The sequence below is a fragment of the Pinus tabuliformis genome, chromosome 4_2 (assembly GCF_031772625.1).
Source record: "Pinus tabuliformis cultivar Carrire ecotype Pingquan chromosome 4_2, CPIR1, whole genome shotgun sequence".
Taxonomy (NCBI): Eukaryota; Viridiplantae; Streptophyta; class Pinopsida; order Pinales; family Pinaceae; genus Pinus; species Pinus tabuliformis.
Genome location: NC_142304.1, coordinates 1,191,993,056 through 1,192,017,104, shown reverse-complemented (window position 1 = coordinate 1,192,017,104; position 24,049 = coordinate 1,191,993,056). Strand labels below are relative to the sequence as shown.

Genomic DNA, 24,049 nt, shown 5'->3' with positions numbered 1-24,049 from the left:
TCATAATAAAATTGCATTGCAACTCAAAAATTAAAATCACAAACTCATTTACATTTGTCCATGAAAATTACAGCACCAGCTAACTTAAACCCAAATGTGAACGAAAGAGGCAATCCACGAGACTGGCAAATTTACACCTTAGCAGATAGCCAGTTTTGATTTCCGAGGGTCAAACTAAGACTACCTATATGCAAGTTGCCAGTAGCACACCAATTGAACACTTCATATTCCATTTTATATGCTAGATAAGCTGAGTTAATCCCCTGAAAATCTCCAGAAAAAGTCAAAACTGTAAGATCCGGCATTATTGATCAGCAACGAGTAGATAAATCCCTTTCCAAGGAATTGCATGAGGGCTTCTGGTGTGTTTGCAGAAAAATATACTTGCAATTATGTACAGCCAATGAATGCAGGAAAGCGTAACTCGCAGAGGACACCAAATCTCCAAAGAAGAGCTTTGAGGAATGATAAACCTCGAACTTGGTAATAACTTGATCCACAGCACACGGACTCCATATCTTCCATGACAATTTGGTTTCTCTATCTACATTTCTACATCACAGGACTCTTCATTACAGCTAGTTATGTTGGGATCTGAACTTGATGGTAAAACTTCTGGCAAACCATCAGCATGTCCAGACTTGGGACACGACAAACCTGGTATGCGTGGAAATGGTGAAAAAACATTTAGCTGTGAAGTTTGAACATCTACCTTCATCTTCCCAGTTGTGTCAGGCAATGATCTATTACCATTCAGTGTATTGATTGCCACACATTCTTCTGCCCCTCCTTCAACATTTTGCACTGGAATATGTCTCAAATAAATGGATATAGGAACAGAGGCTTGATGCTCTCTAGAAAGGGAATTCATGTTGTTATCCAGTTCAGATAGCGGCTCATCCGAGTCCTGCTGTGCTGTATGGATTTCCCTGCAGGGCAGATTTGCATTTGATTCACCACTACCTTCGAGCATACTGGTCCCTGAGTCTGATGGTGGAATATTGGATGTCACCCCCGAGGTGTTCTCAGATTTAACTACATTCATTTTAGCCTTCACACCAGCATTATGCAACGATCCTTTCATCTTTTCCAACTTTGAATTCTCAGGAATTTAACCATCTAATGAGTGTCTCTCCTTCTTATGAGACGTAAACTCTTGGAAAGCTCCTTTAACATTAACATCTAAGCCTGACTCATTAGTTGGAACTAAAACCGTCTGGCCAAATAGCTTGATACTTGATGGTGAAATGCTTGTACTGGATGATTCCATATTTGTTTCCTGCAAGTTGATGTTATCATGTGTTTGAAGTGGTCCGAGTCTTGCATTGTATGGAGCAAATGTTGCGTTCTTCCAAGTTTCACCACCTAAATTGGAACCTGCACACAATCTGTCAGGTGCAGATGAAACTGCTGATAGTGACCTGTTCTCCTCTTCATTTGTTGATGGACCAATTTGACTAGCAGTGCCTGCCTTCCGAGGATATGGATGGCTTGGCTTTCGTTTAGGTCGTGTATAAAAATCGCGGATCTCAAGTGTGTCTTTCAGCTGGGTGAAAAATCTCAGAAAACAGAATATCCAGTACAATGAGAATATCCCTGAAAACGGAGCTCAAGATTGTTTACAAGGAATAGTTTCAGACTGCTCCAAATTCGAAAAATAGAAGCAAAACCCTCAAGAACATTTCCCCGATTGCTCTGATACTATTTTGAAAACCCTGATTGAACGACCAAAACCGCTAAGTAAAATACAACTGCAAACATGTGCCAGTACCAAGACACCTAACGACCTAATGATGAGGATAAGCGGTCGGATATGATAGAAGAAGTGGATAGACTGACAACTGTTGATGGATTTTGATGAATATGACAGCTGTGAAAGAATGGCTATGGATTCGAACAAATCCCCAATTTCGTAGCGCAGCCAATGTAAAATATGAATTATGCGCTACAAAATCACCTAGACAAATTCGGCTTTGAAATAAGTTTGGACATATGATATCCATGTGAGATGTGAGACCAATGATAGACTAAAACAGAGAATTGACCCCTTTATACATACCAACAATACTCTTAACAAGACTCCTATTCAAACTATTTAGACTCTAAAACCAGATGAAAAGACTAGACCCAAAATTGACACCAACCCTTTGGAAAACAATCGAACTGATGTGAACAATTTAGAAATTTTTCTTGAGTGATAACACTGGGGGCATGTAAACCAATTCAAGCATATTTTTTCGTTTTAAGCTTGTGTAAAAAAGAAACTGAAGCCAAGCATAGTTTGTTTATTTCAAGCTTGTGTAAACATGAAACCGAATCCAAGCATAGTTCCCCATGGTTCAATATTGTCTAAAAATGAACCCATGGTTCAAGCTTGTCTAAAAATGAACCCATTTTCAATTTTTAACCCTTGTGATTGCCATTCTGTCAGCCTTTTTGAGCCTTGCTTGCTTTCATCTCATCACCACCATCTCTCTGGCCAATCATATGATTTCACTTGGTTGTTTTACCCTTTTTGAGGAATAGTTGCAATGAGTGGTCTTATTAGCCAGCCTCTTCACATAAATCAACATGTTTTGAGAAGTTCCAACATCACCGGAACCAATTGTTACCCTAAACACCACTCATTCCTCAAAATAGAGTCCTATTTAAACCCTTTTTAGACTCGTTAAACATGAAAAGATTGTCGAGCGCTTATCCTTTCCAGCTCGTTAAAGTATTGGAAATGTCATCCCTCCTGTATTATTTTATCCTTTTTCAGACCTGAGGGATTACTTTACCAAAACAAACTTATGGAGTTTTATTTTCATCCCTTTTCAAACTCTCCAAACATGAAATGGACTGAGTTATCCTGGTCGTTAAACTTGTTAAAATAATAGCGACAAACTTGTCCATCTAGACGAGACCGAGTTTCACTATCGCTAGACTCGTTAAAATATTAAATAGCGACAGGTTTTCCCAGAGGGTGAATTATATAAAAAGCATATGTTATCCTCCTCAAGCTTGACAAAAATAAAGAGGTACTGGTTAGCAATGACTGGGGAAAAAAGGGAAAAACTTGAAGAATTTATGGTAGCAAGTCGCTCTTGAACATGACACTTTCATTTCATCTCCATAATAGAGTTGGGTTGGGTTATTCCGTTCACCGATCATCATACCATTAGTCTTTCATACCATCCATATTTTGGGGTTAAGGCTACCAATTCATCTCAGTGTTGCCGACATGTTCAAGAGAAGTCATTTAGTTGAGAAATCACCATCCAGTTAATGTCTCATACACTGCAATATCTCCAACCTTCATTTTTTCATGACCGCCATTCCTGAAACTTGTGTCGTTAGTTCATTTTCACCCCCAAAAATCATTTTCTTCGTTTCGTTTTGTAGATGTGGGATATGTCAAGGCCCTCCTATGATGAGTCACTTCTTGTCGACATCAGCTGATTATCCAAGAATTTGACTTAGAAACAACCCTTTCAGTGCTTTGAAGCTTTCATATATCAATGGCAAGTTTCTCACTTTCTACGACAAGTTGATGTCAATGGCCTTCGACCGAAAGATTTGGCGTGGTGTTCGACATCGGATCATGTATTCACACCATGTCAATTGTATTGTAGTACCTTGAGGATCATTATCATTATGGGTGATCCCTCTCGCGTCTGTTAACAGCTCACATCATTGGCTGGTAATCAGGCAATGTCTTTCCATGTTCGACTTCAGAACATCTCTTCACATGGTTTGACTTGTACATCGAGTGAAGATTGAATGAGTTTGAAGACCCCGGACCTAGTTTCATCCATCCAGGCTGCGATATATTCAAGGTTATAAAAACATCAAATGTACAAAGGCTCTACACAAATGGTCATCCTAATCATGGATTGTGACTCTATATTTGTAGAATCACCAGTCTGTATCTGCAGATGACTATCTGATCTATGTACATGAAATGAAATTTATAAAGCTGAGCATGGGAATGCCTCCCTCAACTAGATCATGAAAATCATATTATGATGATGTTTTGTATTGTAAATTGATGCAGGTCACCTTCCAATTTGAAACTTCAGATCCTCATGATAAAGCATTTCACCCGACATGAATTTTTACGACCTCATGCTTTAGGGGACAGCTGTTATAGACATATATGGGCACATCAAACCCAAACTTATATGTCAATGTATTAGGGCTCATCAACCCCTAAAAGAGTTGTTTCATACCCTAAAGGAACATAGTCATCTAAATACATCATTCCCAAAAAGTTCCATCTGAGAAACCATCCAGAAATTGCCTAAATTGAACCATACTGGCTGCTCCATTGGAAAATTGTGATGCATACTGAGTGGTACACTACCAGGGTGTGATGCATACTATTTAGGCCTTCTATAGGGTGCGATGGGCAAGGATGGAAAAATTTCAGGGACAGTTTGTTAGTTGGTTTCTCATGGAATCTTCTAGAAACTTCTCTTGTGCCACTTGCCTCTCTAAATTCACCCAGGGATGAACAAGAGAACAAGGAAACCATCTCCAATCCCTTATCTTTTGGAACCAATTGTAACAAGTGGAATGACACTAATCAAAACCCATGGATGACTCACACCCTTGCAAACATATATAAATGGATCCCTCATATAAGAGATCTAAAGGTTAGAATATTGTGAATTGCAAGGAAGCGTTGATAGTTTTGTCATTGAGGAGAGAGTATTGTATTCTTGTTGGTGTGATCTTTCTATTCATGAGGTGAAGAAGGATTGAAGCTGGGAGGATGGTATTGGATCCGACAACTGGGTTGTAATTCTCCTTTCTATTAATAAAGCTCTTCAAGTTTTCTCCCATATGATTGTGCAATTGGGAATGCTATCATTTGTGAATTATATATCTAATTCTGTAATGTTTATGTTGTAATATATCACGATGCTTTTAAGGCTCTTTGTTGCTGTTCTTGTGCAAGTACTCTCCAAGTGTGTTAAGTATGGGGAGGAGTTGCAGGATCTGCTAAAGGAGAGAGAGATCAAGCAAGGGATTAAGCGGAAGTTCTAGGTTGGTTCCATTATCTTTATCTTATCTGTTACACATAGGGAAATTATTGAATTTCTTTAAACTATTGTTTCTAGGGTAGCTGCCAAACCTAAAGGGCTAGCATTCTTTAGGAATACTAGTTTTCCCAGAAACAAATTGGTGTCTTGTTGAACCACTAACCTTCTAGGTTTGGAAGCTACCCTAGAAACAACAGTTTAAAGAAATTCATTGATATTTCCCATGTGTAACAGATAAGAGAAAGATAGTAGAGAAGAAACTTGGAACTTTCGCTTGATCCCTTGCTTAATCTCTCTCTCCTTTGGCAGATCTAGTAACTCCTCCCCGTACTTAACATGCTTGGAGAGTACCTGCACAAGTACAACAACAAATAACTGTCAAAGAATTGTGATCTATTACAACATAAACATAAATTCTTCAAGTTTCACTCGATGTACAAGTCAATCCATGTGAAGAGATGTTCTGAAGTCGAACACGGAATAGCATCGCCTGATTACCAGCCAATGATGTGAGATGTTAACAGATGTGAGAGGGATCACCGATAATGATAATGATCCTCAAGGTACTATAGTACAATTGACGCGGTGTGAATACATGATCCGATGTCGAACACCACGCCAAATTTTCCATGTCGAGCTATCCTCAGACTCCTATCACAACTCGTAAGTGGTCATGAAGGAGAGATTTGATTCCAATTCCCCCGATACATAATGTACAACATTACTGAATTGATCGTCATTCTATGTACATATGGAACAGGTTGCCACATAATTAACCTGTGGCAGGGATGATACCATTGGTATAAACAGACCATTTAGGGATGATGGTTGACTAGGAGCTATATTTGGACTGAGAAATGAAAGCTGGTCAATGGTGACAATTTTGCCTTCATGCAGGAAACAAATCACTCGAAAGAGTGTTGAAACAATAGCTCCCATGTGATAAACATAGTCATGCCCAAGAAGTAAATTGTAATCTAAAGGTCCTAAGACTACCATCACATTCAGATAAATGGTTTTTCCTCTAGATATGTTGTGGAAAACTAGTATTCCTAAAGAATGCTAGCCCTCTAGGTTTGGTAGCTACCGTAGAAACAACAGTTTAAAGCAATAAAATAATTTTCCCTATGTGTAACAGATAAGAGAAAGATAATGGAACCAACCTGGAACTTCCACTTAATCCCTTGCTTGATCTCTCTCTCCTTTAGCAGATCTTGCAACTCCTCCCCATACTTAACATGCTTGGAGAGTACCTGCACAAGTACAGCAACAAAGAACCGTCAAAGCATTGTGATATATTACAACATAAACATTATAGAATCAGATATATAATGAACAAATGATAGCATTCACAATTGCATAATCATATGGGAGAAAACTTGAAGAGCTTTATTAATAGAAAGGAGAATTACAACCCAGTTGTCTAATCCAGTACCATCCTCCCAGCTTCAATCCTTCTTCACCTCATGAAATAGCAAGATCACACCAACAAGAATACAATGCTCTCTCCTCAATGACAAAACTATCAACACTTCCTTGCAATTCACAATATTCCAGCCTTTAGATCTCTTAGATGAGGGATCCATTTATAGATGTTTGCAAGGGTGTGAGTCATCCATGGGGTTTGATTAGTGTCATTCCACTTGTTACAATTGGTTCCACAAGGCAAGGGATTGGAGATGGTTTCCTAGTTCCCTTGCTCATCCTTAGGCGAATTCAAATAGGCAAGTGGCACAGGAGAAGTTTCTAGAAGATTCCATGAGCAACCAACTAACAAACTGTCCTGGACATTTGTCCATCCTCACCCATCACACCCTATAGAAGGCCTAAACAGTATGCATTACACCCTGGTAGTGTACCACTCAGTATGCATCGCACTTTTTCGAAGGAGCAGCCAGTATGGTTCAATCTAGGCAATTTTTGGATGGTTTCTCAGATGGAACTTTTGGGGAATGATGTATTCAGATGACTATGTTTCTTTAGGGTATGAAACAAATATTTTAGGGGTTGATGAGCCCTAATACATCAACATATAAGTTTGGGGTTGATGTGCCCAAATATGTCTATAACAGTTGCCCCCTAAATCATGAGGTCATAAAAATTCATGTCGGGTGAAATGCTATATCATGAGGATCCGAAGTGTCAAAATGGAAGGTGACCTACATCAATTTACAACACAATACATCATCATAATATGATTTTCATGATCTAGCTGAGGGAGGCATTCCCATGCTCAGCTTTATAAATTTCATTTCATGTACATAGATCAGATAGTTGTCTCCAGATACAGACTCATGATTCTACAGATATAAAGTCGCAATCCATGTTTAGGATGACCATCTGTGTAGAGCCTTTGTACATTTGATGTTTTTATATTCCTGAATATATCGTAGCCCGAATGGATGAAACTACATCCAGGGTCTTCAAACTCGTTCAATCTTCGCTCGACGTACAAGTCAATCCATGTGAAGAGATGTTCTGAAGTCGAACATGGAAAGACATCGCCTGATTACCAGCCAATGATGTGAGCTGTTAATAGACGCGAGAGGGATCACCGATAATGGGAATGATCCTCAAGGTACTATAGTACAATTCATAGGGTTTGAATACATGATCCGATGTCAAACACCATGTCAAATCTTTCGGTCAAAGGCCATTGATGTCAACCTGTCGCCGAAAGTGAGAAACTTACCATTGATGTATGCAATCTTCAAAGCACTGAAAGGGTTGTTTCTAAGTCAACTTCTTGGATAATGAGCTGATGTCGACAAGAAGTGATTCATCATAGGAGGACCTTGACGTATCCCACATCTACGACACAAAACGAAGAAAATGATTTCTGGAGGTGAAAATGAGCTAACGACACAAGGTTCAGGAATGGCGTTCATGAAAAAATGAAGGTTGGAGATATTGGACTGTATGAGACATTATCTAGATGGTGATTTCTCAACTGAATGACTTCTCTTGAACATGTCAGTGACACTAAGATGAATTGGTAGCGTTAACCCCAAAAGATGGATGGCATGAAAGACCAATGGTATGATGACCGGTGAACGGAATAACCCAACCCAACTCAATCATGGAGATGAAGTGAAAGTGTCATGTTCAAGAGAAACTTGCTACCATAAATTCTTCAAGTTTTTTCCCTTTTTCCCCTGTCAATACTGACTAGTACCTATTTATTTTTGTCAAGCTTGATGAGGATAACATATGCTTGTTCTATAATTCCTGTCGCTATTTTAGGTTTTAACGAGTCTACCGACAGTGAAACTCGGTCTCATCTAGATGGACAAGTTTGTCACTATTATTTTAACAAGTTTAACAACAAGGATAACTCAGTCCTCTTCATGTTTAGAGATTTTGAAAAGGGATGAAAAGAAAAATCCATAAGTTCTTTTTCATAAAGTAATCCCTCAGGTCTGAAAAAGGATAAAATATTACAAGAGGGATGACATTTCCAATACTTTAATGAGCTGGAAAGGACAAGCGCTCGACAATCTTTTCATGTTTAATGAGTCTGAAAAGGGTTTAAAGAGGACTCTATTTTGAGGAATGAGTGGTGTCTAGGGTAGCAACTAGTTCCAGTGATGTTGGAACTTCTCAAAACATGTTGATTTATGTGAAGAGGCTGGCTAATAAGACCACTCATTGCAATTGTTCCTAAAAAAGGGTAAAACAACCAAGTGAAAGTGTATGATCGGCCAAAGAGATGGTGGTGATGAGATGAAAACAAACAGGGCTCAAAAAGGCTAATAGAATGGCAATCACAAGGGTTAAAAATTGAAAATGGGTTCATTTTTAGACAAGCTTGAACCATGGGGAACTATGCTTGGATTCAGTTTCATGTTTACACAAGCTTGAAACGAACAAACTATGCTTGGCTTCAGTTTCTTTTTTACACAAGCTTAAAACAAAAAAATATGCTTGAATCATTCATTTTCAGACAAGCTTGAACAATGGGGAACTATGCTTGGATTCGGTTTCATGTTTACACAAGCTTGAAATGAACAAACTATGCTTGGATTCAGTTTCTTTTTTACACAAGCTTAAAATGAAAAAATATGCTTGAATTGGTTTACATGCCCCCAGCATGATGAAAAAGAGAGTCTTCTGTAACCAGATGGAAGTCACTGTGGTGAAGTAGGACAGTTATCCAACACCTATTTGGCTTCGTCCAAATAGACAAAGATGAATGGTGTGATAGACCAATCATATAACCTACAGGGAAACTTAACTTTACCATTAGGTGCATTCCCCCCAAGCTTCATTACATTCACCTAAATAGATGACTCATGGCTATCAAGTGGATGGAATGATGGTTCTTTTACGAGATCAAGTGAAAGACTCAACTTTGAACTTGGGACCTTGTTTCATTTTAAACGAGGTTGACACAAGACAACAAACTATCCTCAGACTCCTTGTTTCATTTTTTAACGAGGTTGACACAAGACTACGAATTATCCTCGGAGACCCTTGGTTTCATTTTTTAACGAGGTTGGAACATGACAAAGAACTATCCTCATACTCTTGTCACAACTCATAAGAGGTTATGAAGGAGAGACCTGGTTCCAATGCCCTCAGTACATAATGTACAACATCACTGAATTGATCGTCAGTCGATGTAGGTATGGAACAAGTTGCCACATAATTAACCCATGGCGGGGATGATACCATTGGTATAAAAGGACCATTTAGGGACGATGGTTGACTAGGAGCTATATTTGGACCGGGAAATGAAAGCTGGTCAACAGTGACAATTTTGCCTTCATGTGGGAAACAAATCACTCGAAAGAGTGTTGAAACAATAGCTCCCATGTGATAAACATAGTCACGCCCAAGAACTAAATTGTAATCTAAAGGTCCTGGGACTACCATCATGTTCAGATAAATGGTTTTTCCTCCCAAAGTGATAGGTAACTGAGGAAAGATCCCTAACGATTGACTGGTTCCTCTATTAAAGCCTAAAAGATTCTGTGTAACAGGCACAAGTGGTGGTGAACCAAGAAATTTCTAAGCAGTTGAGGAAAGGATACTCACTGATGCACCTTCATCTATAATAGTGCTAGATACAATCATTTTACAAACTTGTAGTATGATCTGGAAAGGCACATAAGAAGGAAGGAGGGATCCTGCCAGTCGATTCCAATCAAAGGAAGTGACTAGACTACTTGGAGGGATACCGAAGAAACAGGAGAATTAACCCTTGAGTTACGAGAATTGGAGGATTTTCCTCCTGTCTTGATGGAACAGGCGAATTGCCCCCAAGGTCGTTAGAATCCGAAGTAACAAAAAGAACTTGAGTGGTATCATTTTCACTCTCTTCGGGAAAGGTACGATCAGCGGAAGGTGAAATCGGGTCAATTGCTACCTCGACTTGCTGATTTTGGTCAGGTATAGACTCATAGGATTCACTTTCAGAGAGAGTGGTTTCGATTGACGATTGATTTTGGTCAGTTGATTCATCAACTAGTGAAGGATTTAGAGAGATTTTCTTGTAACTAGATGGAAGTCGCTGCGGTAAAGCAGGATGGTTATCCAACACCCTTCTGGCTTCATCCAAATAGGGACACAGGTGAAAGGGGTGATTACCTTCACATAACCTACGTGGAAGCTTGACTTTTCCCTTCTGTCCATGAACTTTAATATCACTAGTTGATGGTGTGTTACCAACATGATCTCCAGAGGTTGATGACATGGGATGGTGCGAACGAGAAGACCATTCTGTCAAGATCTAAGGAAAGTAAGGACAATTTCGATGAAAACCACACAAATTATGCATGGATATTTGACTTTGTGAGGCTTAATGGATGGATTTTCATCATATGTTGCATTCAGAGCAATGGTTTCTTAGTTTCCCCCTTGCTGAATTGGTTTCTTCTTCTTCTTCTTCTTCTTAACCACCTGGTTACTAGTATCAATACTTTCACCAAGCGAAGAGGAAGAGGGGGAGGGAGAAACAAATGAGGAAGAAGGCAAAGGGTCAACTTCAGGATCAACTGGAGGTTGATTTTATCCAGTTGGAGGTGTACTCGATTTAAGAGAAATCTCAACATTTTGAACCAAGGAGGTTGAAAACAACCATACTGGTAGGCCAATGGTAAATCCCGGAAGGGACAATGTAGCCATATAAGGAGCACCAATATTTCCAAAATAAGGAAAAGGACTACGATTCCCATCAAAAGGGATTCCTTGATCAGTGGACTCCAGATTTGTCGCCATATGTCTCAACCTAAGATCAACTAAGGAATAGTGATGTTATTCGAGATCAATTAATTTTAATGACGCTTGGACACAACTTTGATTTTTTAGTTTTTAAGAGTTGAGAAAAAACTAAAGATGACTTTAGTCTCCTTCGATTTTTAATGAGCTTGAAAGGACAAGTGCTCAGATGGACCTTTTCTTTTAGAGAGTCGAAAAGGAACGAAAGTGACTACTCTAGAAAATATAGACAAAGGGATTACCAAACCAATCGCAAAACTGCAATATACACCTTGGTGATAAATTAAAGAGAAATTACCAAGGACTTATGGACGGCAATTAATCTTCTCGAATGTTGTGTTTAGTGCATTGCGGTCGATAAGGCAGTAGACTCAATTTCCTATGGATAAAGGATTTAAGCCTATTTTGGTCTCCCAATATATACGTGACGGTACAGGGAGAACAAGTTCATGCTAGTACTTGTCGTATCAAGGAGGAGGAATCACCCAACCTTCAATGAAAATGATAGCCACTTGTTTTAACGACGCTAGAACACATCACTAGCCTAGACCTCTAGATATGTTGCGTTAAGTTCCAAAGCATTGTTAGGTTCAATGAAATTCATTTTAAAGTTGATCTTGTTTAAAATTTGCCTTTCAATGGTTCACTATGTAATGATGATCTAAAATTCATAAGATGCAATCTGCAATGATAAACAATCCTTGTTTATTTGAGCAATGAAAATCCTAGCTACTAGGGAAAGAAAAAAAAGAGTGCTTTTAAGCAAAGAGAAAAGAGCACACGCTAGTGCATTTCCCTAAATCATCTTTTCGCACACAAATCAAAAAATGATAAATGCAAATGCATGTATTTGTTTTCTCTTTCCTTAATGTGAAATATGCAAAAAGGAAAACTAAATGCATCAAAGATCTGAAATATTTCACTCAAAATGACATTTTCGACAATTTTTCTCTTCAAAAGGGAAAGGAAGACTCAAAACGAAACTTTCAATTTTGAATAAAAATGCTTTCGACACTTTGAATTTAAACAAATCAAATCAAATACATCAAGAAAAATTTAATCAATTATCAAGGGAAGGAAGAATTTATGACACTTCTCTTTTCGACAAAAAATGACAATTACGACACTTTTTGTATCAAAGCGACAAATCGACTAAAACAACTTTTCGAGAAAGGATTGTAAATGAGGAACAAATAAAAAAAAGCATTCACTAATCCTAATGTAATCGAGGCTGATATAGGTGATGCAAGTAAGCTTCAGTGAAGAGGTATTGTTCATTTGCAGCAAAACAACCAAACAAAACTGAAAATAGGTCAAAACCCCTCAATTTCTAGATGGAAAAAGAGTTGAGTCAATCATCACACCTAGGCTTCACAGAAATTGAAATGCATCACACTTTTTACACTCAGCATGTGCTATGCATAATGAGTCATAGTGGAAGACAGTGTGATGGTCCAAGGAGTGCAACTGAAAAGGTTTTTGGCTCAAATGTGGAGCAGTTTTCAATGAATTAAGTTGGGTTTTGATGAACAATGATGAGTAAAGTATGATGGAATGTCTTGAGATGTTACTAAGCTACCAAAAGGGCATATAGATGTGCTTGCAAGTCAGATTTTTAATTCATAAACTAAACCAGATATTGACTGAAGCAGCATTCATCTACTATGCATTGCAAAGCAAGAGCAGTTCGAAAGCTACCTCGTTGGATTCAAACTTTGTCTATAGTTTATCAAATTGAACATAAAACAAATAATAACAACAAACAAAAATCTGGTATTTCCCAGCGAAGTCGCCAATTTGTTTCTGGGAAAACTAGTATTCCTAAAGAATGCTAGCCCTCTAGGTTTGGCAGCTACCCTAGAAACAACAGTTTAAAACAATTCAATAATTTTCCCTATGTGTAATAGATAAGAGAAAGATGATGGAACCAACCTGGAACTTCTGCTTAATCCCTTGCTTGATCTCTATCTCCTTTGGCAGATCCTACAACTCCTCCCTGTACTTAACACGCTTGGGGAGTACCTACACAAGTACAGCAACAAAGAACCATCAAAGCATCGTGATCTATTACAACATAAACATTACAGATCAGATATATAATGAACAAATGATAGCATTCCCAATTGCACAATCATATGGGAGAAAACTTGAAGAGCTTTATTAATAGAAAGGAGAATTACAACCCAGTTGTCTGATCTAGTACCATCCTCCTAGCTTCAATCCTTCTTCACCTCATGAAATATCAAGATCACACCAACAAGAATACAATGCTCTCTCCTTAATGACAAAACTATAAGCACTTCCTTGCAATTCACAATATTCCAGCCTTTAGATCTCTTAAAAGAGGGATCCATTTATAGATATTTGCAAGGGTGTGAGTCATCCATGGGGTTTTATTAGTGTCATTCCACTTGTTACAATTGGTTCCACAAGATAAGGGATTGGAGATGGTCTCCTAGTTCCCTTGTTCATCCTTGGGCGAATTCAGAGAGACAAGTGGCACAGGAGAAGTTTCTAGAAGATTCCATGAGCAACCAACTAACAAATTGTCCCAGAAATTTGTCCATCCTCGCCCATCACACCCTATAGAAGGCCTAAACAGTATGCATTGCACCTTGGTAGTGTACCACAAAGTATGCATCGCACTTTGCCAATGGAGCAGCCAATATGGTTCAATTTAGGCAATTTTTGGATGGTTTCTTAGATAGAACTTTTGGGGAATGATGTATTCAGATGAATATGTTCCTTTAGGGTATCAAACAACTCTTTTAGGGGTTGATGAGCCTTAATACATAGACATATAAGTTTGGGGTTGATGTGCCCAAATATGTCTATAACAACTGGATATAAATTCTTTGGCTAGATTCACAAAATTGGAATGAGTGGCTCTGGGTTGAGCGACATACCACTTAGTAGCAACTCCAATAAGAGTGTGTTGGAACAGGTGAAGACAGATGGAGTATTGAGTGATAGAATTGGATGAACACCAAAAATGGAATGAGTGAACATGATTAGTGGGATCTTCTCTAGGTTTAACTTCAAACTTGGGGATGTTAGAAGGAAGTTTAGTAGGCATAGCTAGCCAATTGGAGTCATGGAGAAGCGGATCATTAATGAGCTAGAAAAAATAGGGGAGACTCAAGCCAACCATAAAGGGAAGCAAAGGAGTAGGAGTGACCATATTAGTGGAGGTTCCACTTGTGGTATTACCCTGGTTAGTACCTGGGTTACCACCTTGGTTTCCCGCACCCAAGTTGGTACCTGACATGGTGATGTTATGGGGTTGCGAAGATGCGGAATCAAAGGAAGAAATCAAAGAATCAGTAGAATGAGAGTCAAAATGAGGAATTTATGGAGGACAGAGAGGATGTACTCTAACTCGATGGGGAGGAGAAATATGTCCTAATGGAAATCGAGGCCAAAGTCCTTGAATTATCCGAGAAAAATGCACAGGGGGGAAAATGATGTCAAGATAATGGTGACTCTAAGGACTAAAGGGTGATGATAGGAGAAAAAGAGTAAAAAACAACAAGAAAATACCTAGTGCAGTGGTGCCAAGTGTAAACTAACTATATTAATGACACTACTCTAATACAAACAAGCACGTCCTATCAAAGAAAAAGACCTCTATCCTATAGGTGGTATAAAAACAATCCTAAATTACTGTTTTAGGTGGCCTTCCAAAGAACTTCTTACTTGAGGGAATCTCATCCCTGCAAGTAGAGTTGTCCAGATAAAGGTAGGGTAGAGAACTAACTTCTTCCCATAGCCAGTCCTACAGGGTGCTTTCTTAAGGTTGGTCACTACAATTACCTTCCTCCCACTGGGGTGGTCGATTCTTGATCTTCTTGGTGATCAACCACTACATGTGTTACACTAAAAAATGTCACCATGACTATTTACAGTTAGTATGGCTCCATCCACTGTCATACTATCCTCCTTGGCAAGTCTCATGCCTCTGCTCTCCATGTCAAACTTCAAGAGAGAGAGAAAAGTCATTTAAAGTCAATTATCTCTGGTATGCAGTTTCTCTTAGCCTTACCTGCGTGTACGCAACCCAAGTTCACAATACCTGCGTACTTGTACGCTCTGTATGTAAAGGGGTGGGTGCGTACTCCTGTAAAGGTCAAAAGGCGCAAGTTTCACTCCAAAAAAATTACTTGTGGTCATTTCTAGAGTCTTCTAGAAGCTTGTTTGACGTGTATGAAGTGCCTCCAGATGGTTCATGTATCCCTACCAAAGAGGAACTTATCCCATCAATAGGGGAGCTATCCCATCCAAAGAGGGGCTTATCCCATTGATGGTGGACCTGAATAACTTCCTCTAGAGCACTATAAATACAGGCATTGGGCCAAAGGGAGGGGAGGTTGAAAGCTGAACATTCCTAAGGGTAGATGCTGCTGGAATTAGGACTTCCTTGTAGAAGCTTGTGAGGAGAGATTACCATCTTTACTTGTTTCCATTGGGAGGTGGGTGAGCTGATCAGAGTAAGGGAGAACTCTTGTGGACCCTGGGAGGAGCTTGCACAACACCAAGGCTCAGGTTGTAATGGTTCCTTTTGTTACCTTTTAATACAAATTAGTCCATTCTTCTCAACAATTTGTTATTAATGAGTTGTTTCATATACTCCTTGGTCTATATGTTAAATATGTTTTATTTTATGTGATATTCAGGTGTTATTTAAATCGTTTGATTGTTGGTGAATGCAGGTTTCGAAGGGAAGGAGGAGCTCATCCGGATCAACGAAGCTGGACTACTACAACAGCGTTGGACTACAGGTAAGATCTAAACACTTGATTTCTCATTGTAAAGCATATTTAGGGAAGGATTGCTCTTATTTGTCTTGTTTGTCATTAGAAAGTCTTAGGCTTTCTAGGAAGGTCGGTTGTGTCTGCACTAATGACTCTTTCCGCGTGACAAAATGGCGACTCTGCTGGGGACTCCATGAATGTGTTTGAGTTCTTTTTGATTTGATATTTTGGTCTGAGAAAAATTGCTTGTTTTCTGATTTTTGGTTGTCTAGCTGTGTATTTGGGTGGGTTAGCTTAGAGTCAATTTAGTTTTTTATTTTTCTTAGCTTTGCCAGCAGTACGCAGTCTCTGAGTTTGACACAGTGCGTACTTGTATGCACTGCGTCTTGGTGCACAGTGCATACCCGCGCCTGTGTGAACAGATGACCTGCGTACCCCTGTCAATTTTGAGAAAATTTCAATTTTTGCTTTTTTGCTCTTTAGATTTTGTTTTCAATTTGTTTTTACTGCCCAGATCCATCAGTTTACTGTCAAAGATCTTCACCTGAACTTGTCTCGTTAGTGTCGAGGGTTTTGGTGGAATTCATAGGGATTTTGCCTTAGGGTTTGATTTTTAACTGGTCCTGTAGTGACTTTGGCATTAGAGGTTGTCAAACTTTGGATCTCCCTGGTTTTGATCAGTCCTCTTAGGAGTCGGGCCTGTCATAGAAGTCACCCTAGTGAGAGACCTACCTTTGTGTCTTCTCTTTGCGAATCTCGAAAAGTTTGTTTGTTAAAGCCTTGAATTCCATTCTTGAGAAAAAAGAACAAAAAGATTTCGATTTTGTTTTTTTGGTTAGTTTATGATTCTGCATGAACTGATCCTTAGTTGCATTTTGACTAAGTAAAACATCCGGGAATCATCCTTGTAGGCTTTTGTCCTCATTTTTTTTTTTCTTTTAGGTAAATTTCCTTTTAATTTGCTTTTGAGTGAATTTGATTTGATTGTCTTGGATTTGTTAAATTCGATTTGTTAAAATAGTTTTACATGCTTTATTAATATAGAAAAAAACAACACAAAAATTCTTTTGGAAAAAGTTTGCTTTGGTAGCATTTGTAGACTTTTGGGAGAAAAAGGAAATTTCGTAGAGTAATTAGTGGTCATGAGTCGTGTGTTTTGAAAAGATAAAGAGAATTGTTTCTTTGATTGTCTTTACTAAGAAAGTTTTTTTCTATAAAATTTGCATTTTCCAACTCTCTTAGTTAGGAGATTCATTGAAAAAGAAAAGTAGTGTAAATCATCTTAGGTGCATCTTTGTAGTGGTTGCGAGTCGAGTCTACACACCACCAGTTTCATCTCCACTACCTTTTGTCTTTAAGAAAAACCATAAAATTAACGCTTAAAGTAAAATCAACTTAGTAACTTTTATTTACTAGGGCTCTGAAACACCAATTTAGATCAGGCTAGTGTCTTGGAGTAGGAGAGTAATTAACTCTCCAAGACAACAAAACCAAACAAGTAGCTTATCTTGTGATAGAATAAATCCAATTGTCTCATTTGTACTCTGGGGAAGCTCCTCTTAAAGGAGAAGCATGAGCTCGTGTCCGAACCAGTGAGGGGATCAATCCTCCCTCGTTGGGAACGACGCCAGACACGCACGTATTACAAACAGTAAACCTCAGATTAACCATTGTCGAGGAGCCAGGGGTCACTTGTCGGTAAACCTTGGATTATTGTCAAGGACCCGGCAAGGGGATTGAGCTTGATACTCTGCCCTTGTGTGCTGTCGGAGTGTAGACTGTTCCCCCAGGTGCATTTGTTGCGGTTGGTAACCTTAGTGACCATTATCTTTAGGATTCTACCGAGGTGACGGTGGAGGGAAGATCCCACTGTACCTAGAGCAGACGTCAGCTAGACTCACTTGGATTTTCCGGGGGGTTCACTTCACTCGAGACGGTTAAAGTGGAGGAACTTGTGTCGGTCTATTCATTAAGCAGGTTGTCGGGGTAACTGTTCCACCCGCCACTTCTGTACTGAATCCGGCGATGTTGGGTTTCATCTCCAACTAGCATTTTCGGTCTGGAAGACTACTGTTTGTGCTTGGTTTGATGCCCTAGATTCTTTAGGCGTATGATTCAAATTTGTTTGGTTCTTTAGAGACTTTAGGTGGTTTGCTTTGAGATTTTACTTTGTTTGCGTGTGTAGTAGTTAAAAGTTTTTAACTGTGGCGGAATTACCGAGACAGTCCCGTAGACTTCGGGGCAAGTCTCCTGAGGTTGTTTCTGTGGCCGAATTGTTGAGGAAATCCCGTAGACTTCGGGGTGAATCTCCTCAAGACGTCCCAAGTCATTACGAAGGTTTAAAGGTCCTTGTAACTCCTCCTAGCGGTAGTAGAGTAGGTTCACCAAAAGAAGGAGAGTCTTTGTTGGTAGTCCATCAAGATTACCAAAGTCTAGAAACAGGTTATAATCCTGAAGTAGTTGAAGTTTCTGAACTTGCTGGTAGTTTTTCATCTACTAGTGATATAGGCGAAGAACCTGAAATATCTGAACCTGTTACTCCAACTTCTAGTGTACCAGATTCACCTAGGGTAGAAAGAGTCATCACCGAAAATCTTCCTACTGGTTTGATAGCTATTGAAGAACTTGCTCCAGAGGAAGAATTAGGCGTATCTATCCTTGAAGATCAACCTACTATTGATCTAAGGGAGAGTGAATCTATCTTTTACAGTAATCCTAGAAGTACTACTTGGTACCTTTCGTTAACCAATTATTTAGACAACTCAGGGGTAGGTTTTTCTCCACCTCGTACTCCTTTTCCACCTGGAGGTATTTATACTCCTGTAAATATGTCTGGCCAGTCGTCCGTGTTTACTCAATCTCCTAAATCTTTCTTACACGGCGGTCCTTCTGTTCCGACCGGGTATCAGTCGCTTTCTGGTACCTTTGCGGGGGCATCTCCTCAACCCATTGATCATGGGTTATTAGCTGGAAACAATGGTAATAAACCGTTGGGTGTAGGGGACATTTACATGATGTCAGGTTCAGTTCCCGTTTCTCAACCTCAAGGTGGTCAATTACCGCCTGGGGGGCAACCTCAAGGTACACAAATTGTGTCTGGGGGGCAACCTCAAGGCCAGTATGTACCCATAGTACAATACATGCCTCAAGGTCAACCCCAGCCTCAATATGTACCCCAGGGTCAACCTCAGTATCAATATTTACCTCAAGGGTATCAACCCCAAGGGTATCAACCTCAAGGGTATCAACCTCAAGGTCAAGGTCAACCCCAGTATCAGTATTCACCCCAAGGTTATCAACCTCAAGGTCAATACTCGAGTCAAGGTTATCAACCACCTCAAGGTCAGTCATATGTTCAAGGTATGGGAACTATACCTTTCAGTTATCAATCCTATCCTCAATCCGGTTATGGATCTCAGTATCCTCAACCTGTTACGGGTCAATACCCCGGAATGATAGTGTGGGATCCATCACAGGGTCAACAGGTGTTGCAGCCAAGTATACAGTTGGTACCTCAAACTGGACAACCCGTAGTTTCTGGTTCACCCCAGCAACCGCAACCTGTCCAGTCAAATGTTCAACCTTCTGTAACTTCGATAGTTACTCAGCCGCCAATTGCACCTAGTACTCCATCTCAAACGACTGCTGCAACTACCGCAACATCTACCGCACTTACTTCTGGAGTATCGACAGCTCCGGTTTCTACTGTCTCTGCAACCACTCCTCAGACATCTTTACCGTTGTCTGGATCTACGATTCAAACTACGGTCCAGATGCCTGTAGGGCAGCCTGGTTTAAGTACTGTTGTAACAATTCAACCTCAATTTACCTACCAACAGTACCAATTCGGTCCTGCTGTCCAACAACCGGTTTACCAGTATCAACCGTATCCTGGGTACACTTATCAACAACCTCAACAACCCCAGTACGGTCCGGTTAATCCTGGTTTTCCAGGAGGATATAATATCCCGAATGCGATTCCTGTTCCAAGTTATCCTAGATATCCTCCTCCTGGGACTGGTCTTGTGACCCAGAGTTTTAGAGATCCTAATCGGCAATTACCATTTATCGCAACTTTGGATTTACCTGACTTGACGCGCCTAACGAATGATCCAATTCAATATCTTCCGTTCTGGCCGCCAATGCCCAATAAGTTGCCTAGTGATATACCCAAGTTCGAAGGTAAGTCTGGAGAGGATCCGTCCAATCACGTGATGACTTACCACCTCTGGTGTGCTTCAAATTCTATCTCGGATGATTCGATCTGCTTATGTCTTTTCCAGCGTACACTCATTGGTCTCGCGGCCAAGTGGTACATTGAGTTACCATGGGCCTCTTTTTACAATTTTAGCCAGTTAGCTACCTCGTTCCTAACTCATTTTCAGTTGCCGGTCAGATACAATAACGGCACGGAGCTATTAACTTCATTAAAACAGTCGACCTCCACCTATATTTCTGATCATATTCATGAATGGAGACGTCGAAGACGTTTAGTGAAAGTTTTTATCCCGGACCAAATCTTAGCTGAATGGTTTGTAAAATCATTATTACCGAAGATTACTGAAGATGTAGCTAAGGTCGGAGTAGTTACTGAGGAGCAAGTCATTTCTCAAGCCCAGTACCTTGACTTAGTTTACACTCAGTCGGGTACGTTGCACGAGAAGATCCCAGATCTTCCTAAGTCGAATCAAATCGTTGCTGCTCCTTCGGGGTCTCATGCTGCTGATGGCATGATTGGTACGGTGAATACTAAAAGTAAGAAGAAATCCTCAAAGAATTCTTCTCCAATAATAACCTTACCAGACTCCCCGACAGGAGAGTCTTCTCCTGAAATTACTGCCGATATTCACGTTGTAGAGTCATCTACGGCTAAATCAAAAAACGGTGGTAAGAAGAAAGGTAAAAAGAAGGATAAAGCAGACAAGGCTCCAAAGGAGAAAAAAGAGAAGTCGGAATCTAACGACGAAAAGCGCAAACCTCGCTATCCTTGTTTAATTTGTGAAGAAGATCATTTCACCAGAGATTGCCCTCATCGGGCAGAGGTTGTGAAAATCGTTAAAGGTTCCCCAACTCCTGCTGTTTTGAAAGATCCATTTCCAAAGCAGGAGAGTAAAATGATAGGTTCTTCCTCGAGTGCCAGTGAAGAACCCATATTGATGATGTCTCATGTACGGATTGCGACTCGATCGCAAGATTATGGTAGTAAGAATCCTGTTGATGGCAAAGAAGCAGAATCTTCTCATTCTAATCCATCAACCTCAGCTCCCAGTTCCGACCCACTACAGATCGAGAAACCTAACCCGGACTTGGTAATTAAACCGCCCGCCAAGGGTATACTTCGAAAGTCTGCTTTCAATCCACATGCGAGAGCAGCTCAGAATTATAACATTGTTGAGGATTTAGCTGTTTCACCCTCAACAATGTCGGCTTTGGAAGTGACGCAATCATGCCCAGCACAACGAAAATTACTCTTGTCGGCTATAGGATCTGTTGATATTCAGGACCCGAACCTGATAATCTTTGATCTAGAAAATAGTACACCGCGTCTCCCTCATCAAATAGCTTTCCAGATTCCAGTGATAGTCAAAAATAGGCCTATTCATCGGACTGTAATTGATGAAGGAGCTTCTACGTGTATTATGTCGATTCAGTGTTGGAGATCGCTTGGTTCTCCTTCACTGAACCAATCCCCGACGATTCTTAAGGCCTTTGATGGCCGTGGGTTCCATCCGTTTGGCATTCTACAGGATTTGCCTATAGGGGTTGAAGGAAAAACCGTTAGTCTGGATGTGGAGGTGGTTGATGCCCCTTTAGACTACAACCTTCTTTTGGGTCGCAGTTGGTCTTACGCTATGACAGCGGTCGTGTCATCGGTCTTCAGAGTTATAAAGTTTCCACATAATGGTAAGATCGTGACGATAGACCAGCTGGCTTACTTTTCATCCGACCCAGCCTCTTCAGAGGGTATCCAGCATGTCGGTAAAACGACTATCCCTTACAAGGATGTTGGTGTAGGATTAGTTAAAGATTTCGGTTTACTGGGAACTTTTCCTTTTCCTTCGATCAATGCAGACCCTTCATTCGCATCCATTCATATGATTACTTCAGACACTATTATTTACGATGATCCTTGGATTGTCCCATCTGAATCTGAGATAGACTCATTCGGTAATGTAATGCCTTTGAGTCCAAATGAAATTGCTTATGAGGCCGTGCAGTCTTTTTCCGACTCCAGTTCAACCCAATTCGACCAAATGAATGTGGTCCGTGAGGAATCACTTTTCACATCAACCTCAGAACGGATAACGTTTCCTGAAGTCGTGTCATCTGACGAACAACTTCGCGAAATCCTAAGTGTAGACGATCTACCATGGGAATATCTTCATCATAGATCTTCGTTTTTACCTGAGGGTGATGACTTTGAAAATCATTTTTCATCAATTTTTACAGCTGAATATGTCAAGGACGCTCAGAATCCCATGAAACATCCTGATTCCGAGTTGAATTTGGGAAACATTTCCCAAACTATTGCCATCGACATTTCAGTCAAAACCGGAGTTATTGAAAACATTCATATAGGTGCCTCGTGTACAGATAACGAAATTCAAACATACAAGGTCCTATTTCAAGAATTCCGCGACGTGTTTGCCTGGTCCTATGAGGAAATGCCAGGAATTGATCCCTATATTGTTGTTCATGAAATCAAAACTTACCCGGACGCTAAACCCGTTCGGCAACGTCTGCGTCAGATACACCCTAGGAAAGCGACTGCGATTAAAGTAGAAGTCGAGAAGCTGTTGAAAGCAGGTTTCATTTATCCGATCCCGTTAACGGATTGGGTATCGAATATTGTTCCGGTTAACAAGAAACAAGGAACAATAAGAATATGTATCGACTATAGGGATATAAATCGTGCTTGTCCAAAAGACAACCATCCTACGCCCTATATCAATCAAATAATCGATGATTGTGCCGACAGTGAAATATTTTCCTTTATGGACGGTTTTTCCGGTTACAACCAAAGCAATATTCTACCTGCCGATCAACCAAAAATGGCTTTCATTTGTCCTTGGGGGACATTTTCTTACTGCAAATTACCTTTTGGACTTAAGAATGCCGGAGCCACTTTCCAACGGGCAATGTCTTACGCGTTTCACGACATCAAGCACATTGTGCAACCGTATCTCGATGATTTGCTTGCTCATTCTTTACATCGAGCTGATCACCTTGTCCACTTACGCGCTATTTTTATGAGGTGTCGGCATTATCGAATTCGGTTGAACCCACACAAATGTGTCTTCTGCATAGAAGTGGGACGATTGCTAGGATTTGTCATTTCAAAAGCCGGTATCCGCGTCGATCCCTTGAAGGTCGAAGCCATCATCAAATTGCCTCCTCCTTCGATTTTGCGCCAACTCCAAAGTTTGCAGGGGAAAGCAAACTTTTTACGTCGATTCATTCCTAACTACGCCGAGGTTACAAAGGGTTTCACCCGGTTGTTGAAACAAAACGCTCAATTTTCTTGGGATGAGATAGCTCAGAAATCTTTTGATGCACTTAATCACGCGTTGACCCATGCACCGTTGCTGCATCCTCCCAACTACAACCAGGACTACTTTTTGTATCTCGCCGCCTCCCACTCCACCATTGGAATGGTCTTAGTTCAGGAAGACGAATTCGGAATGGAACATGTGATATATTATCTTAGTAGGACGTTAAATCCCACTGAGCTAAAATATTCGCATGTGGAGAAATTGGCCCTGGCAGCTGTTCAGGCTGTCCAGCGTTTTCGTCATTACATTCTCCTCCGTAAAACTACAGTGATTTCGGATTGCAACCCCATGATTTATATTTTGACAAAACAATTGCTAGGGGGCAAGTACTCCAAATGGATTGTTATCCTGCAGGAGTTCGATTTGGAGTTCGAGAAGTCCAAGTCTAAGAAATCCTTAGTTTTTGCGGAATTGATGTGTGACTTCCCGCGTGCTGACACGGAAACTGTGGCAGAGGAACCCATTGCGGACGAATCTCTGTTTCTTATCAGCACTTTAG

General features: G+C 40.2%; 1 pseudogene; it reads right to left on the bottom strand.

Moving 5' to 3' along the window:
• Nucleotides 1-544: 544 nt before the first annotated feature.
• The window catches only part of LOC149173946 (uncharacterized), a 71,909-nt pseudogene continuing 48,404 nt past the window's right edge, over nucleotides 545-24,049 (bottom strand).